General features: G+C 39.5%; 1 pseudogene; it reads left to right on the top strand.

Annotated features, from left to right (window-relative positions):
- The window catches only part of LOC101638904, a 156,639-nt pseudogene extending 143,366 nt beyond the window's left edge, over positions 1–13,273 (top strand).
- Positions 13,274–20,556: the final 7,283 nt, after the last annotated feature.

The following is a 20,556-nucleotide window of genomic DNA, read 5'->3' as shown; positions in this document are numbered from 1 at the left end:
GAACTCAATGGCTGGTCATCATTGGGAAATAGAAGTGTATGTTTTCTATAGCCAGTTCTCTGGCTCAGACTATTACTGTAGTTCATAGGAAGTAAAATTCCTCTACCATTAAGGCAATTACTGTAGGAATAATTCAGTTGAGTAATATAAAAATGACTTTTTTTTTTTCCTTAACAACTCAGCCCAGGCCATAACACGCCCCAGAGATCTAAACAGAGTAGTTTTACAGAAAATCCATAGATAAATGATTCTTGTATTGGCTTTAATCTTCTCTAAGCAAATGTAGCTGTGTGTACAAACTTGAAAAGTAGAACAATTATATTATCGATGTAGATTTTCTAAACTGTGGAACTAATATTTTTTTCTATGAAGTATATATAAATATCTATAGCATATGCTATGAATGTATATCATATGTACTAGAATCAAAATGCAGCAGGTGTCATTAACAACCAATCAAACTTGTTCAGTGCACACAGCCGACACAAACAACAAAGGAAACGACACTTGAAAAACGTGTTCCTGTAGCGAGTAGGTGCTTTGGGGGCCACTTCACAAGGAGCGTGGATGAAACAGAAGGAAACAGTGTCCAGCCCTGGACCATCCTCACAATCTCTATTGTATCTGTAGCTGAGGTATGAAATCTATTGTGGGTCTTTTTTTTTTTTGCTGCCTCTCTACTTTACCAAACATGATGTCATTTTCTAGGTTCTGGCCTCTCCTGATAACATGTCCAAAGTATATGAGATGCAGTCTTGCCAGCCTCACTTCTACGGACCTTTCTGGATCTGTTTCTTCCATGATAGATTTGTTTGTTGTTATGAAAAACATGCATGTCATAATTTATTCCTTTAAATAAAGTTATATGGCTTGTTGATGTTCTATCTCCCACATCCACACGCATCACAATCTTCATTTGCCATATAGTAGCTACCTAGATCCTACCCTTAAAAATGTAAAGCACTTATAAAAAGCCATCACATTGATATTTTAACTGAATATATTTTAATTATATAACTGTTTAATGTTTAATAAGTACTAAACTGGCTCTGATACCAAAGATAACTTGGAAATAACAGCAGTTAATTTAAAATGTTATTTATACTAACAGCTTCAACTCCTCTCAAAATCTTCTAGAAAACAAGCCAGCATCATGTTCCTATACTTGGAGGGCCAACACTGAATGACTTCAAAGAATATCTTACTTCTCAGATAGTATAAACTGCAGTGTAAACATTAACATATTTGGGGGGGGGCTGGTGAGAGATTTTTCAGTGCAAGACACAAGATGGCTAACACAAAGCAATCATTTAAACTAGACTCTCCAAATGATGACTCAGGATGTGGTCGGTGTTCCAAAAAAGTCATTGTAGGGCAAAGTAAGAATGAAGATCTATGTTCCTAAGACAAGTCTATAGATATCGATAAGCAGATCTTGAAAATGTATACAAAAATGGGAAAGAACAAAAATAGCTGCTATGGATCAAGCCATGTTCTCCTCAAGTTTATGTTGAAGTCCTAACCCCCAGGACCTGTGAATGTGGCCTTGCTGGGAAGTAGGGTCTTGGAAGATGTTAAGCTACTGTCATAGTGAAAATTCAGTGCCATCGAGTAGATGCCAACTCATAGTGACCCTTTAGGACAAAGTAGGACTGCGCCTGTGAGTTATGAGAATATTGTATCCTTTACTTACTGCAGTAGAAAGCCCAATTTTCTCCCGTGGAGTGTCTGACGATTTTGAACTACTGACCTTGAGGATAGCAGCCCAACGTATAACCACCATGCCACTAGCACCCATGGTAAGATGGGTGTCAATTCTGAGTGGTGCCCCAGACAAATAGGGACAATGATCATGTAAAGTTTCATCTGCAACTGAAAGAAATGTCTGGGGCTGCTATAATTTGGAACAAGCAAGGATATTTACTAGCGACATTGAAGAGAACATGATTCTACTGACACCCTGAATTTTGACACTAGTCTCAGAAAGGAGTTCGGGCACTGCAATTAAGCAACCATTTATCAAGGAATCAGTCATTCCTACTCCCTGGTCGTTCCTCTGAAGTTAGATGTGGCAGTCTGCTTCTGTGAAGACTGCAACGTTGGGAAGCCTACAGGCCAACCCTACTCTATCCTGTTATGGGTCAGACTTGACAGCAATGAATTAATGGCTATAGAGTCTCCAGCTTCTCAGACAATAAGTTTATATTGTTAAAGGGCCACCGAATGCCTGGTCCTTTGTTACAGCAGCCCTAGAAAACTAATGCAATCATCTTAAACAAAAACAAAATAATACTTTTTAATATATCAGTGATTGCACATGACTCAAATTTTGTCTTGCTAATAAAGCTGCAATGATCATGAGAACAGTAAAGTGACAGGCACATAGATCATGAAGTAATAGAGAATCAAGGCAATTCTATGCAATGAGAGTTTTTCAACACATGGTGATAAAAATATTGGACTTTCTCAGGCAAGGAAAAATGAATCTTTAAAAAATCCCTCATATCTTATATGAGGGAGCTTCAAAACTTTGTGGGAAAAAATGGAATTAAAAGATAATGGAATGTTCATTAACTTTTTAAAGTCCACCCCCCTCCCATCTTGTATAGAAATTAAACTCTGAGTCATAGAATCAAATGCAAATCTAAAACTATGAATTTTTTAGAGTAAATGTAGGCAAAACCATTGTGGTTTTGGTTTGTTCAGATAATTCTTAAACACAACTTGTAAGAGAAAAAAATTAACATGGACATCATCAAAAGAAACATGTAAAAGCACAGTTGGATCAATGCAAAGACAAACCACAGACTGGTAGAAAAAGGATCGCAAATTACATTTATGACACGGGATGTATACTCAGAATATGAAAAGAATACTTTAAACCGCAGAGTAAGAAGATAAGCACCCAATACAAAAATGGGCAAAAGATCCTAACAAGCATCTATTCAGGGCATATACAAACACGCAATCAACATTTCTACTCATGATGCAAATATTACATTAAGATGGGTACCAACACAAACCAACGTTTTGAGTGAATGAATGAATGAATAAAAATTTATAAATAAAGTTTATAAATAAGTACATGCCTGACAATACCAAATGCTAATGACGATGCAGAATAATCCAAAAACAGTATGACCACTCTTAAATCCAGTCCATAGATTCTCATAAAGTTAAACATAAGCAGCAAACCTACTCCTTGTTATTTTCCCTAAGTCAATAAACAAAAATATATGCTCAGGCAAAACTCTGTACACAGGTGTTTATAATATTTAAATTCATAATCACCAAAGCATAAAAACAATCCAAATGTCTTATAATTGGTTGAAAGAATGTCAGACTGTGTACATTTGTACAATGAAAAACATTCAGCAATAAAAGGGAAGAGAATATTGATACCTTACCAACATTCGTGAATCTCAGGAAGATTAAGTGCAAATGCATGACGCTCTGGAGCATTATACTGAGTGCAGGAAGTCAGCTTCCCAGAGTTACAGCCAGTATACTGGGTTAATATGACATTCTGGGAAAAGGAAATATTGAGACAAAGAACATGATTCCAATTAATGTCATGACTTAGAAGTGGGGAAAGAAAGGCTCGTCTAGAAGAGAGCTGTTTTGTCTCCAGACGGTGTGGTGCTTACATGTATCTCCAAGTGTGTTCAGACGCATGGAGTAGCACATGCAAAATAATTCCTTCATATCTTATACAGATACATTTACTGTGAAACACTCCGGAAATAATCTAGTCTGTTAGAGCATCTGCCTGCATGGGCCAAGAGTTTGGATGATGCGTGGTGTGTAGGGGCATAGAGAATGTGGGTGGAGCTTATTAGGATAAAAGATATACACGACAGACTGGACTCTGGTTGAATTTAAGTGATCTCTAAATGAGGAAGTCAATAACAGTGAATAAATAGTGAATAAAATTTTTTATTTCTTTTTTATTTAAATAATCATTTTATTCGGGACTCGTATAACTCTTATGACAATCCATACATACATCCATTGTATGTCAAGCACAGTTGTACACTTCTTGCCCTCATCATTCTCAAAACACTTGCAGTCTACTTAAGCCCCTGGCATCAGCTCCTCATTTTCCCCCTGCCTTCCTGCTCCCCCCCTCCCTCATGAACCCTTGATAATTTATAAATTATTATTTTGTCATATCTTACACTGTCTGATGTCTCCCTTCACCCACTTTTCTGTTGTCCGTCCCCCAGAGAGGAGGTTATATGTAGATCCTTAGAATCGGCTCCCCCTTTCTACCCCAACTTCCCTCCACCCTCCCGATATTGCCACTCTCACCACTGGTCCTGAGGGGTTCATCTGTCCTGGATTCCCTGTGTTTCCACTTCCTATCTGTACCAATGTACATCCTCTTGCTTAGCAGGATTTGTAAGGTAGAATTGGGATCATGATAGTGGGGGTGGAGGGAAGAAGCATTTAGGAACTAGAGGAAAGTTGTATGTATCATCGTTGCTATGCTGCTCCTTGACTGGCTGATCTCCTCCTGTGACCCTCCTGTAAGGGGATGTCCAGTTGCCTACAGATGGGCTTTGGATTCCCAATCTGTACTCCCACTTCTTCACAATGGTATGATTTTTTTTGTTCTTTGATGCCTGATACCTGATCCCTTTGACACCTCGTGATCACACTGGCTGGTGTGCTTCTTCTTCCATGTGGGCTTTGTGGCTTCTGAGATAGATGGCCACTTGTTTACCTAAAATTTTTGATTTCTTGAGTGTGGGTTTTGTACCTTCTCACTTCAACTCTCTTTAAAACCATGAAATATTGTCAAGGGATACTTTTAAATTGGATTGTTAGAATTTGTTAGGCCAATCTGCCCTTCTATAAAAGAGAGTGTGCTGGCTGCATAGTGACGGCACCCAGCTCACCCCGAGTAAGCATTCTGTGAGTGTGTGATCGCCTTCACTTCATGCATGTGAGTAGTAGGCCTTGGGCAGGCCGGAAGCTCTGGCTTGCTCACAGACAATCCTAGAATTCACCTTGAATGCAACCCTTCTCACAGTAAACACCTGGGAATGCACGGGGCTTTTCTTGTCCACATGATTTGTAGCTGATATGCAGGGTATGTTGTTCTGTTCTCCAGAACAGTTGGAGATGGACTAACCAGGATAATATTAGAGAAATAAAAAATCCTTCAGAGTAGAACATCTGAACCTTTAACACCTGAGAGAATCCTCATCAGGTGCTGAGGGCCGCGTGGAAAATTTTGCGAGACCTAGCAAGCCCATAGATCTCTCGGTGTGAACATGTTGTCTTTGTAGAACCCTCTGCACACCTTTCCAAGTCATTGTCTAGTCAGCAAAATTTCCGTCCTTTGAAGGTGTCTGTCAGGGTCTTTTCTTCATTCATACCAACGGTTAACCTGGTAACAATCTAACAAACAATGATGGCTTGCCCCTTGGTTTATATTTAAAATGCATGCATTTACGTAAAAGTGAATCTATTAATCGACAAATGTTAATTATACAAGAAATTGAGGATGGTGCAGGAGCAGGTGTGGCTTTGCACTGTTTCCACGGGGTCACTGTGCGTTACGACCTACTTCGTGGCACGTAACAACAACGAATCAGCAACGGAACCAAAGCAAAACCCAACTCACTGCCATGGCGTCAGTCCTGACTCATGGGAGCTCTACAGGACAGGGTAGAGTTTCCTCTCTGGGTTCCTAAGTCTGTAACTCTTTACAGGAGTCTCAAGCCTCATCCTTGCCCCATGGAGCCCCTGGTGGTTTCGAAGTGCTTGCTGTCCTTGTGGTCGGGATCCCAGTTCACAACCTCTGTGTCACCAGGACTCCTAACACTAGATCGGGTATACATAAGCATGACAAAAGGTTATGAAGGTGCATTTGGTGGAATCTGGACATAACAGAAATCAGAATGATGGCATGGAATGGCTGAAGTTGAAGAAACTCCAAACAGTAGATCAGTGCAAGGTCTTTAAATAAGATTTCTGGTTTTAGATCCTGGTTTCAATACCTTTTAGTCAGAGAACATTAGGCAAATAATTTAAAATTCTCTTATACTCAAATTTATTATCTGTGAAAGGGAGTTGACCATTCTTTCTTTTTAATAAGACCATTGAGAAAATTTTATAATTGATATAAAGCCCACATTTTTTGGTTTAATAGAGGGCGGGACTTAAAACCCCAACCTCCATCGGGTAATAAACTGCACCACCACCAAAGCCATTCCTCAGTCTATAAAAGCCATCTGGGTCAGGGCGGTGGGGGAATGTGGGGGTGGAATGGCAGGACCATCTGGAAAAGCATGTCCAAGCTCTTGGTCTGCAGTGCTGGAGGCCACTGAGAGTAGACGCACTAGAGACAGCGGCACAGAGACACAGAGCAGAGCCCATGCTACCGGGTGCCTTCTCCTCATCCCGCCCATGACACTAAAACTGAGACAGAGCAACAGGGGGACTGGCTTCCTGGGCCATGGAGGCACAGACCAAGGGCCTGGCAGGATGGAGAGACCGAGGAACTGAGAGACTTGGCTACTGGTTGAGGAGCACGGTTGCTGTGGACCAATGACTTTATCCTTACGGTTTGCTGATTTTAATTTTTGGTCAAAAAAACCACCAAACTTCCATGAAGTCAATGCCGACTCATAATGACCCTATAGTGACCCTATAGGACAGGAGAGAGTTGACCCTGTGAGTTTGGGAGACTGTAATCTTTTCAGCGTAGAAAGTCCTATTTTTCTCCAGAGGAGCAGTTGGTGGTTTCAAACTACTGACCTTCTGGTTAGTTGCCCAAATCCTAAGCCCTACATCACTAAGGTTCCTAACTTTGCTAATAAACCACTCACAAGAGAATGGATACATGTCGGATCTGCATACAATGGAATATGAAGTAGTGATGAGAAAAAATAACCTACTACTGTGGGGAAGAAGCAAGTTCTACATCAGCATTGTGTGAAATAAAAATATAGTGAGATAGATGGATAGATGGATGGATGGATAGATTCGATAGATGATAGATAAATAGATAGATAGATAGATAGATGATAGATAGATGATAGATAGATAGATAGATAGATAGAGGATAGATGGATAGATAGATAGATAGATAGATAGATAGATAGATAGATAGATAGATAGATAGATAGATAGATATTGCAGTGAATTGCTTGCTGTTAGGGTCCTTCTAGCTATAGTCTTTGTAACTTCCACTGAATGACTGGGTAACATCAACAACAACAAAAATCCAAGCATAACAAATAAGGAGAGGAAGATGGGTGTTGCCATTACATTGTACTTAAAATGAGCCATCCCAGAGGCTAGAACCATCTTGTCAAGAAAGAAGTATCAGGAATGGAGCCGGTCCTTTGGATCCGAGATTCTGTGCTGAACTTTCTCCATGCAAGGAACTGAGAACTGTGACACCAGAGACAACCAGAGGCAGCAGTAGAGAAGGGGCAGCAGCAGAAGTCGGTCGACTGGCACAAGACAGTGCAGTGGACTTTCAGTGCCACAGAGTGAGAAAGCCAAGTGAGACAGTTAAGGTTTATTGTGCCAACCTGGCTGATAAACACATGTGGGGTTAATTGAAGGGTGGAGAGATAAATGGCTCAGTGAGCCTCGGCTTTCTAGTTCTCAGGTCTCTTGCTTTGTGATGGTCAGGCCAGCGTGCCGCTGCCTTAGCCAGTTCCCTGCTTCAGCTGGCAAGGCTCACTTCCTGAGAGACATCCCTGAGGAGGAGCCAAATGGACCTACCCCGATGCAGCCCTGGGTGCTGGAGCAGCCACGTGGAGACCCCTGCCAGTGCTGAGATGCTTACATGTTCACTAATTCTGCTTTCCTCCTGCAGCCGGTGTCATTATGTGTGTTTTGTGAGATGGAGGAGGACTTTGTAGATCGGTGTCGGACATATGGGCTAATGTTGGAGTTATGGGCTTGGACAGCACTGGGTTGGGATGCTTTTTTAATGTGAACTTATCCTTTATATAAAACTCTCTCTTATATACATATGAGTTCTGTGGCCACAACACTGAGCGCAGCAGGACAGCAATCATGAGGTAGCCCATACAAGGCATCGTTTAGTTCTGCTGAGCATACTGTTGGAACGGAATCCATGGCACCTGAGAACAACGGACTTTCAGAAGAACCAGGCAATCTGGCTGGGGAAAAGTACAGCCTGATTGCTCTTTAAAGCAAGGACGATGAGCCTTTGTCCCATAACTATGGACATATCATCAAGAGACACCCGGCCCTGGAGAAAGACAGCATGCTTGGTAACCTAGAGGGTCATCAAAATAGAGCCTCCGTGAGATGGACTGACCCCGGGCTTCAACAATGGACTCGGACAGCAGTGACTGTGGGGATGGTGCAAGCCTGCTTACACACAGAAGATGGAAAGGTTTGGTTTAGCTGAGGTAACCTGGATTCAGAGCCAAGTCCACAGCACCTAGCAGCAGTCTCAGAGTGTCAGCTGCTTTCTCCCAGGGAGCCCGTGATGGGTTTACACAGGCCTTCCAGTTAGTGCGCAAGCGTTTCACCATTGCACTGCTTTTGGGTCTAAGAAATTCATTGGATGAAGCCAGTTGAGATGAAAAAGCCTTTAAACATTGAATGGTTTATGATGCTATATGTTTACTCTACCTTGTTCAAAGAAAATGACATGAGAAAGAATAGCTGCCAGGTTGGTGTTTTTCCACCTGACGTTTGTGTTGTTATACAAGTAGTTTATTTTTAAAGATAAATTTTTAAAAACCTTCACAACCACTCTATGACATAGTGGCTTCACCACCTTTGTGAAATAGTTACTACTACAACCCTATGAAGTCGCATCACCTTTGTGATGTCAGCATGAAGAATCTGAAGCGCCGAAAGGCTTAGTAGGAGGTCGCATATGTGGGAAGTGACATTCCAAGTACAATGATGCTTCAACACTCCAGCTTTTCCTTGGTATATTCTTGACATCTTAGTGTTGTATTAGCATATAGTCTAAAATATTCATTGGTATAAACATGAATCCATTTCCTGTAAATATTTTCGTGTAGTGGATATAGAGCTAAAATAAATATGAAATAGGTTTTGTTCCCTGTTTTGATGCGTTATTTCAAAACATGACAAAAGATGCCTCATGGCAATTCCAGTAGCAGTCTCACTCGTTTGTCACTGCCTTTTCATAAGCAACCCTGCAGAGTTCTCTCTCGCCACCCTGACCTTTCCCACACATTCTGCCCGGCAACTGGTGTGGTCGACTCTACGCTGGGCTTGGCAGGTGCAAGACTTGCTACATGCTTCAAACTCTGTGACCTGGTCACTCGCACCCTTGGCATCTAGAGGCCCACTTGTGTCCTCAACTGGCATTTCCGCCTGCCTGTGTCACCACAGGGTTTTTGATGCTACTTGGAGTCTGCTCCACTCAATTCCAGAGTTTCTCTGCCTTTAGTTTTTGCTTAAGTCAGTGGGTGGGTGATCATTTTATTATGGAATAGAAACTCTATTAATGCTGAGAAACTCAGCATGCTCAAACTTATTCTTGAAGAAGAGAAAATTCCAGTGCTCTTTCTGCATTCCATCCTAGGACATCTGGAAGCTAGAATTTCAGCCTGCTCCTTTCCTGGAGTTTGGTGGCAGAGGGCACCCTGGGGTGCTAGCCTCAAGGGTGAGAAAGGTCAAAGCCATCAGCCACTTCACTGGAGAAAGAGGAGACTTTCATAATGGTGGCAACAACTGTACTATCAGGCTAGATCTAATTTAACTATGGATTGTTATAATATCCCAACAAAATGTAAATAAATAAAAACAGTTTATAAAGACAAAGCAAAAGTTAGTCTTGGAAACTCACAGGGACAATTCTATTCTGTCAGAATCAACTCTATAGCTGTGAATTAAGGGGTACTTTTTGTTTGTTTATCTTTTGGTTTTGGTTTTTGCCCAGGAGCAATCAGATCAGTGAGTGCTGTAAAGATAGGACTGATTTACTTTAGTGATGCTCAATAACAAACAATATTCAGAGTCTTCTTCAATTATGAGAATTGATGTTGTCTCATGACACTGTTGAGGAGGTGTTGGATGGTTAACCACAAGGTCAGTGGTTCAAAGCCAGAGTGCTCCAAGGAAGAAAGATGAGACTTTCTAGTCCTATAGATTTATAGTCCTAGAAATCCTATATAGGCTCGCTCTGGGTTGGAATTGACCTGACGGCAATGAGTACTGTTTTGTTATGTTATCTAAATAATTTTCTAGTGTACTTTCATCTCATTATTTCAAGGCAACGACATTCCACATGTGTGACTACAAAGTATAAGATGGACAATGGGTTGATAACAAGCACTACGCATGCATTTCCTTTTTTCATAGGATGAATATGCTGTGAATCACTGGCTCTCGGCATTTGCTACCATGATTACTCTGCTATTTTCTCTTAATAAAAATAAAAGTCAAAGATTAATTAGATATTAGTGGACTTATATTCCAAAATGTACACAGTTCTCTTGTCACATGTGTATGCTCTCTGTGCTTTTTCCACAGGCCTCGTTGCTGTAATGGATGAACCACCTCAGGGGGAAAAGCACGTCCACATTGCAGTGCCCGGTGGGGTGGGCGCCTGTGAACGAGTACTGCTATAACCCCTATCCCGGTAACTGGAAACTGATGAACAAGTAGCTGCTGGCTGGCTCCACAGAAATAAGTCGGTCCCTTTCAAGTATGATTTTTAAACTTCTTTGCATTGTATGGACCCTGAAGGATTGGAAGGATAAATACTTTTTTTCCCAGGAAATTAAGTTGTAGAATAGCTAGGGCACTAAAGATAGTGTGCCATATCCCCAAACTAATTTATAGACATATGCAATCCATAAATTCACATTGAATTCTAAATTCTACCTGGTAATTGATGTCACAGTTTTTTCTTCCCCCACTCAAATTAGAAATATCTTTTAAAAAGACTCTTCATATTAAAAATATAAAATCTGGGCATAATTACAGAAACCCATTTCTACCCTGCGTTAGAAACATTGCATTATTTCTAGACTTGTATTTTGAACTGGCCACTGGGGAAATATTTTTAAATATGTGTTGTTAAAACATTAATTTAAGATGCCTTCACTGAAAAACATATGCATCATGTATCTGATTTCCTCATGTTTCAAATTTTCAGTTGGTCATATTGTTTCTAATACGTGCTCATCTGCTCCAGGAAGGGCTGCGGCACTGCTGGGAAGGATGGAGTATTTCTACGCTGTGCCCCAGGCTCAAGGAATTGACCCGGGTGTGTGTGGTAGGCATTTCTGAGAGAGAGGGAACAGCATGTTGTGAATGAGGGGTATTCTAGCATCCTGCCAACTGAAAGATCCTCAAACTTGGCTACACATTTAGATCCCTTGCAGTGTTTAATAAAACCTACTCCTGCATGAATATTAGGGATCCACTTCCAGAGTTTCTGATTGAGTTGATATGTGGGTCTGCAGAATAGCCTGGACCTGGGGTGATCTTAAAATGCTCCCTGCTGAGTCTCCAGTGCAGTCAGGGAGGAGAACCTTCATCTATCAAGGGACCCACTCTGAGATCACTCATTTTCCACAACACTTTCATTTGATTTTTTTTTTTTCAGTAACCTTGAGAAGGAGTCGTGACAAACCATCTTCTCTTCTTTTTAGCAGAGTGGTAATCCAGGCATCAAGTACGAGAGAATTCAAAGTTATAAGCCTAATAAACAGAGTGGGACTGGAAGTCATGTCTTAGGCTCAAACAGAGTGTTTACCACCATGCCGCCCTTGCTTTCTGTACAAGAAGTATGGCAGTGAAGGAGGTATCACCTATCCAGCCTTTAATTATTTGTTAACTGCTGATTACATATATATTATGAACTTTTGTTTTCAGCTTAATGCTTAGTTTTGTAGGGCTTGTTTTTACTTTTTATTTTATTTTATTCTTTTGTTTTTCTCCTTCTTCAAGTCTGTCATCATTAACACTAGATCATTTAATGTTAGGGATCATGGGGGAAGTAAAGGAACTCTCAGAGAAAATCCTTGTCACGCTGTTAGTCAACATAACACCTCTACCAAAGCTGAATAAATTAACATTTCCGCAAAATAGCATTAGCAGGAATTAATTCAGGGAAAATATATTTTGACACTATGATTATTCTTAATGTTTTGGGTTGAAATACCTTCTAAATATCTACTTTCATAGTTACGAAAACAGTTCCTAATGTGTCACACAGCATGGCATTGCTGCCTCCATTTGGAGGTCAGCAATTGCAATGTCAGTCCCTGTTGTGATGTTTAAAAGCAAGGCCTTTTCATTTTAATGCACCATTTTTCTGGTATAAGATGGGGCCTCTGACCTCCCATTCGGAGGGTACACCCCGAGGGTGTCTTCCATTAGTAACCCTGGGTTTTCTGACCACTCCATGACAGTGTCCTTGGTTTCCCTTGGTCCGTGTTTAGTTCACATTTATAGTTCAATTTTCAATTGTTACTCAAAATCCTATGTTCTTCCTCTGCAAGAACAAACACAGGATGTGAGACAAGAAGGCCAGCCCTTGTGAGTATGACACCCATCATCTCTAAAATATAGGGATTATACACACTCTAAAGATTGTTACAAGAATTAAAGGAGATCATGCTTGTGAAAGCATTGGGGAGATGGCTGGGCAAATGATAGGTGTTCAATAAACATTATTTAAAAGTATTACTTAAGATCCAGTTCAAGTCAGTAATACTGAATAACGGGGCTCTGCTTTGGTTTTTGCTGTTTGTATTTTGTTGTTCTTAAGTCAGATCTAACTCATGGCCACGAGTACAGAATTCTTTCCACAGGGTTTTCAAGATAATCGGATCTTGAACCATACGTATCTCCCTGCCACCCTGGACAGAGATGTGTATGTTTACATAAGGTTTCCTTTGATTTTACTGGTAGTCTATCAGCAGTAGTTCTTGCAATTATTCTACATACATTTCACTTTGTATGTTCTATGTCTGAGTAGTGCTCTCTATAAACATCCATACGGTGCTTTATCATCTTATATTACAGTCCTGAGAGGAATGTCTAAAGGTTTCCTACACAAAGTGAAATACATAATGTTGTGGCTTTCATTTTAGCTTTTTTAAAAGAAAAATCAACTTTAGCTATTATGGTAGCAATTAACAACTGGTACTCAGTTGAGATTGATCTGAAGTTTACCCCCAGAACAGCTGTAGCTGCAGTAATCTACGACCCAGCTGTCCCAGATGCTATTTTTAGCATCGCACGTTCTAAATACAGCAAACAGGAGTCAAAATACAGTTAAAGGATAATATTTTTTAAAGGAGTGTACATTCTACAGGAAAATAGGGGCTCCTTTTTGGCTTTAATTTATTAGTAAGTATTTCAAGCACATAAATGTGTATGCAGATTAATTTAACAAACAACATGTGTGTACCTAAACCAAAAATAAGAAATAAAACATTGCCAATATTTCTTAAAAGATAATATTATGGTGCCAATACAGAGTGGAAACAGACTTAGAATTATGTTTCTCTCTCTCTTGCTTGTTTGCAATTTTATCTTTTTATTTTGGTTTCCTACAAATAAGCAAACTCTAATGTAGCTACCACATGTACTTTTATGATTGTGTTAATAAGTAAATACAAAGGCACACTTTTGAGGATGAAAATTGTGAATCTACCTTCAATGATGTCATATCTCCTAAGTTCTATAAGAAGAGTCTAAAATCAGGATGATGTGCAAAGTTGGCATAAATAAAACCTGATTAGAAAGCTTTCACTATGGCTGCTGTTGACATCAATTTAGCTGTGACGCATGTTAAGCCAATAGAACAGAACAAAATATTGCCCAGTTCTACACATCTTTACAATCACGGCTATGCTGTTTTCATTGCTTGATTATAAAGTTTCTATCCCTTAAATATGTTTATTGAGGGCTTGATATGTCTAAAATAATGCCTTGCGCAAAATTTGTACCAAAAGAAAGATTCTTTCCTAGTAAACAGCTTACAGTTGAATGCTGTAGCCATACAGTATTCAATGGATAAAATAATTTAAAATATAATAAAATGCTCAATATTGGGGAAAATTAATTAAACTTGGAATTTTAGTCAGGGGGCAGCAAAGGGGACATGGATATGTTATTAGAATACTGATAGAAATGTCATTATGTTTGAAGATTTGACTTGCTGGAAATATCTACACAGAGACAGAAAGGTAGTATATGTAAAGTTGATAAGTTAATACATGAAAGAGGCAAGGGGTGACAAGCATGGGAAGATCTCCACAATTGACAGAGTGGTTCCACTAGGACCAAAATCTTGGACTTCTGGAAGGGAAGACACACAACATAAAAGCTCAGTAGACCACCATTCTTAAAGTGGGAGAGCTGCAACACTTGCTGACCAACTTCCCTTTACCAGTGACCAGTAGCAGCAGCTGCTTCTGTGCAGGCCACTTTTCTCCTGCACAGCCAGCTCATTCCAAGTCCTGAGGCATCCCAAGCAGCCAACCCCCTCCCTGCCTTCGAGGAGCCTTGTGAGGACAGCAAACTGTGTGAGCAACTTGGTGTACACATGCTTGTCATTTTTCCCCCTTCCTCCTGTCCTTTGATCTTCTTTAGCTCTCCCCCGCCCCCACTCACTGATCGCCCCCACCCCCACCCCTTGTGGTACATGCATACACACAATAACACTATCAAGAAACAGGAAACCTAATCCAGGGCAGTTTTATTTTTTACTTTATTTTCTTTGTTTTATATAACTTTCGTTCTATTTCTTTTTCCTTCCATCCTTCCTTCCTTCCTTCCTTCCTTCCTTCCTTCCTTCCTTCCTTCCTTTGTATGCTCGAGCGCACAGACGCAGCCACATTCATTCTGGCACAGCAATGGAACTGGAGGACCCACACCTAAGCCACACCTCCATCTGTTGTCTCACTTGTCTCCCCTTCCCTTCACAAGGACACTTTTTCGCCCTTCTGCTCATGTTTCTTTCACTGTTGTCTTCTTCCTTTGCTTTCTTTTTCCTTCTGTCTCTCCTTATCCCTGTTCTTCTTTCATTATAAATCTTTTCCTAAACATATATATACACAAATCCTCCTCTGGCCTGAATATTTTATCACACTTTTCTCCTGCCCCGTCCATTACCTCTATCTGCAATCAACCTTTGTCATCATAAAATATATTTCCATTAAACCTATTAATTCAGATTTCCCCTCTTCAAATATATTTTCCCATTATTTTTACAAATCTGTTGGCCCACCCAGATAGCTGCTTATTATTCCATAATTATTTTATTTTATTCTCTCTCTTCTGTCACCCCCTGCCCCCGCTTCCCCCACTTACTCATCTCTCTCTCCTTTTCTCCATTACACCACTGTATATTTTCTGGCTCCTATTAGACCTCTCTCAAATCACTAGAGAGAGCCAATTACCCCTACACAACCCAGAGGCTCACACACCCCAATAACTGCACCATGATATTAGACAATGACACCTGTCAATGACATTAATCACACTCCCAAAGAAAATCACGAAAAAATAAACACAAACAACTGAAAATCATCCAAACCCAATAGAATACTCTGAAAAAGAGGCCCTGAAACTATCAGAAACAGAATTCAGGAGAATGTTTTTGGTCCCTTCAAAAAATGTGGGTAATACGTATGAGTACAGTGGGGAAATTGAGAAGCTAAAGGAATTAATACAAACAACATCAATATTTTAAAAAATATCAACCAATAAATATGGGCAGAGAATCAACAACAGCAGCACAAAAACCTCAGAACATCACCCAGCACAACATCACCCAGAATCCAATGTAATGAAAGTAGTGCTCGAAAGAACACAGAAATAAGGAGGAACAAAGACACAAATGAAAGCACAAAAGAAAAGGAAAGAAAGAAAACGAAACACATAGCAAAATGACAGCAACAAACCTACATATATCAATGACACTGAGTGTCAATGGATTAAACGTACCAATCAAAAGGCAGATAGTAGCAGACTGAATTACAAAACATGACCCATCTATATGCTGTCTACAAAAGAAACAGAACTCAAAGACAAAAATATACTAAAAATCAAAGGATGGCAAAAAAAAATCTACCAAACTAATGGCAAACATAAAAAGGTAAGAGTAAGAATATTAATCTCTGATAAAAATAGATTCAAGACTAATAACATAATGAGAGACTAGAATGATTAAAGATACAATATGTTGAGAATATATTGCATTAATAAATCTATTTTTGAAAGGCCCTCAAAATTAATCAATCAATTTTCACAGAGTTGAAAACAAAAATAAACAGCTCAACAATAACAGGGAGACATCAACATACAACTCTCAAAAAAAAGGCAGATCATAAGGAAAGAAATTCTATAAAGAAAAACAGAAGATCTTAATCTCCTAAATATATGAGGGGTAACCAAAAGAAAACTGGAAGTACACATGTTTCCAGTGAGGAGAGTATCGAGTAACTCGCTCAGAGTTAGTGCACACAGTGGCGTAGCCTGGGAAGGTTCTCTCTGGTCACAGGGGAATTTTTTCATAAAAGCAGTTTCACTCAAACTTCACTTTGTGTGATGGCTGATTTAAGAGAACAGAATGTGGTTGTGAAATTTTGTTTCCTGCTAGGGTAGAAATTGTTGGGATGTTGAATACAGCTTACAAGGATGGTGCTATGAGAAAAACTCAAGTGTATGAGTGGTTTTCTTATTTCAAAAAAGGTGAAATGTTGACTAATGACAAATCTCGTTCTGTAAGTCCAGCAACTTCCCAAATGGACAAAATTGTCCACTCATAGTGCATTTGGAGTTCATTCCACCAGGTCAGACTGTTAATCAAGCTTTCTAAATCAAATTTAGAGGTTCTGAAAAGATTGAGTAACAGTATGCAACAAAAAAGGCCTGATTTGTGGCAGATAGTGGACTGGTTTTGCCACCACAGCAATGCACCTGCTCATGCAGCCATCTCAGTGCACCAGATTTTAGCAAAAAACAGTATGCCACTCTTGCCCTATGCATCTTACTCACCTGATCTTGCTCCATGCAACTTCTTTTCATTTTTCTGAGAATGAAGATGGACATGAAAGGACAGTGATTTGACAACATAGGTGAGGTGAAGGAAAAAAAACAAGGGAGGTGCTGTCAGCCATCCAAACAGATGAGGTTGAAAAATGTCTCCAAGAACAGAATCACAGGTTTGACAAATGTATTAAGTGTAATGGGGAGTAGTTTGAAGGTGATAAGTTTGCTTTGTAAAAATATTTAAATATATAGCTTTGAAAAAATTTTCTGACTTTTTTTTTGTTTCCCCCTCATATATAGAGCACTCCCCTCAACAATAACAGAGTATAAATCCTTCTCCTCCACATGTAGTACATATTCTTGAATAGATTACATGTTAAGCAAAAATACAACCCTCAACAAATTCAACAACTTTGAAATAGTGCAGTCCATATCCTTATATCACAACACAATAAAACTAGAATTCAATAATAGAAAGAATAGGAACCTAAGGACAAGCACATGGGGATTGAACCACACACTACTTAACAGTGACTGGCTAAGACATCAAATAAGAAATTAAAAGAATGACAACGCAATATACCATAACTTTGGGACACTGCAAAATCAATTTATAGCAATCAATGCACACATGCAACAATAGAAGAAACCCAACATTAACACTAATCCAAGACCTCCAACAACTAGAACAACAGCAAAAACACAAACTCTCCAACAGCAGAATAAAAGAAATCATAAAGATTAGAGTAGAAATAAATGAACTGGAAAATAGAAAAAATCAAAAATCTCAACAAAATAAACAAGAAGTTGGTTCTATAATTTGCTGGAACAATTCCCAGCATCTCACAGGAATTATGCCATATTAATAGTTATAGATTAATTACCACCCGAAAGGATACAAAAAGATGCAGAGTGAAGAGATATAGAGCAGGTTCTAGTACAGAGCTCCCATGTGCCAAAGAGCAACGTGATGCCCCCTGCAATACATGGTCACCGACCCAGACACTCATTTGCATCTTATAGTTTAGGACTCTTATCAGCTTCCTCCATGGTCATGGTAGATTGCATCGTACCCCCTCAGGCTTAGTTAATGTTAGGCCCCCATTTTAACCTTCTTGGTCTGGTCATCCCTTACTCCTTAGCTTCCAATGTGGCTCAAAAGAACTGAGAATGCATGCCAAATTTTCTTTTTTTAAATGCACGGTGATTTCCCATCTCATAACAAATGATAGTGTAACCTTTATTTATTCAACTAGTTGATTGTTTTTTCAACTGGAATAAAAGACCCCTGAGCAGAACTATTTTTCTCCTTTGTTAACTGCCCTGCTTCCCTGAAAATAAGACAGTATCTTATATTAATTTTTTCTCTCAAAGATGTGCTAGGTCTTATTTTCAGGGGATGTCTTATTTTTCCATGAAGAAGAATACGGTACACATTTATTGTTTATTGTTCTTTTGTCTTAAAGAGATCTCTCACTTCCTGTGTGCTCCGGCTGCACAGCAGCCAAAGGTGAGTTGTGCAGTGGCGCCTGCCGCTATGGTCCAGAGTTCAGAGTTAGGGCAGCTTCGGGGGGCCTTATTTTCAGGGAGGTCTTATTTTCGGGGAGGTCTTATTTTGGGGGGGATGCCTTATATTTCAGTGAGAGGCAAAACTCTAAGTAGGTCTTATTTTCAGGGGATGTCTTACTTTCGGGGAAACAGGATATATGTTTCTTAAAACTAGCTCAGTGATGGACAAATAATATTGTCAATTAGTATTTTCCACATCCATACAGCCTTGAGGCTGAGGGTCAAGGACTGTGGACTAGAAAGCACGGTGGAAGATTGTGGCTTCATATATGCAGCTTGCATGCATGCAACAGCAAAACAGCAAATCAAGTAAAGGCACATGAATGAATATGCTGTTGATGCCTTTATTTGAACCCATTTTCACATTCAATTAATTCAATAGTCCACATAGGTATCTGTTTTATATCAAACATATCTGAAGCAAATTTCTATATAAGTTTGCTTTTAACACAGCTAACGAAATTCACCTTCTCATCAATGAGTGTTTTTTCAAAATTATTTTTGTGATGAGAGAATCAAAAACTCCACTTCGCCTCCGGTGGAGACCAGACATAAATATTTTCAGAAGCAACTCTAATGTCTAACTGCTAACATGGGATCTTTATCAAATAAAAGGCAATTCTTCACCACAGAGAGCCTGACGATACACTTGAACCTTATATGACTTAAGAGAATGCTTGGTACCTCTCCTGTGAGGATCACACGGCCTGTTGTTTAAGAGATGTACTAATACAAACAATGGGTAGTTGATTGCCTGAACAAGGAGTTCACATGCCGTTCTTGGATGAGCATTTCTTTGTGTCTAACCACTTCCTTGGCTTTGTCTGTAGCCGGGGAACATGCATGTGTGGGGAGTTCAATAGCACTTCAGAAATTGTTCCTTACTGGCTGATTATTCATAAGGGAAGAGTTACTTTGAAATTAACTCTATTCTACAGAAGTTACTATCTAACAATCCCCCAAAGTTAGTGTCCCTTAAAGAAATGAAACGCTTCATTTCTACCTTTTACTCTGTGAAAGTGACATAGATCTTGTATGCATTCAAGAAATGATTGTTGATGGAATGAGACATGTTCAGCTTTTAGAATAAAATATTGAATCTTTCCATTTATATTTTAAATAAAGCTGATGTATCCTCAAACTGAACATTGGAACTAAATAAGTGAGCCCTCTCATTGGTATATCTGTCAGTCCTACTTATAATTTTTCATCCCAGAGCTATAGTGCTAGTTGCTCTGTCAAAAGTAAAGTCTATTGATGAAGAGAAAAGTTGAATTTATCTGCCTGTCTTCTTTCTTTTCAGGTTTCGACTCAGTTATTATTCAATTTCCTAGTCCAGATGACGGGACCTTTTTGCTACCTTAGCTCCTGTACATAGAATTTGAAATAGAAATATATGTCAAATGCCTCCAACAATTTGTCCTTTTTAACATTACATAGTTTTGAAAGTTTGGGAATCTTGCTTTAGGTACACTTCACTCAGCTGAAAGCTCTCTTAGAGTCACCAGGCAGATGCTAAATTAGTTCCATTTTGATTTGAAATATAATGACTCTCAGCGGAGTATCTTTAAGAAGGGGTACACTGGACAAAGACTCGAAGATTTTGAGGGTCTATGTTCTGCTTCACAAACTGTAGAAACACAATTTTTTTTCTCCTATGATAGCTATAGAATTTGAGATTCTTTGAAAATCGCAGGATGAATCTTAGGCTGTTAAATATAGAATGACATCCCCAAGGGGCAAGAAGAGGTTCTGTGATAGTAGGGTCATATATTTTGTTCAGACAGAACCCCACCAAAATCTCAAGAGAAAGAATCACACAATTTTCCTTGTCAAGAAATCACAATGCACAACTGTCACCTTCACGCACAAAAAATAGAACCTGAGTCTTGCATTCTCTGAATCTCTTGTTCTCACGTCTCTAGCAGTGAAAGCAATCAGCCACTAGCTTCCAGGCTTGCGAGTTGAAGGTCATTATTTATTTTCACTCCA

Source organism: Echinops telfairi, unplaced genomic scaffold, assembly GCF_000313985.2.
Source record: "Echinops telfairi isolate 266 unplaced genomic scaffold, ASM31398v2 ScPeMD7_7467;HRSCAF=8505_1, whole genome shotgun sequence".
Taxonomy (NCBI): Eukaryota; Metazoa; Chordata; class Mammalia; order Afrosoricida; family Tenrecidae; genus Echinops; species Echinops telfairi.
Note: the sequence above shows the minus strand (reverse complement) of the source record. Positions and strands in the feature narration are given on the sequence as shown.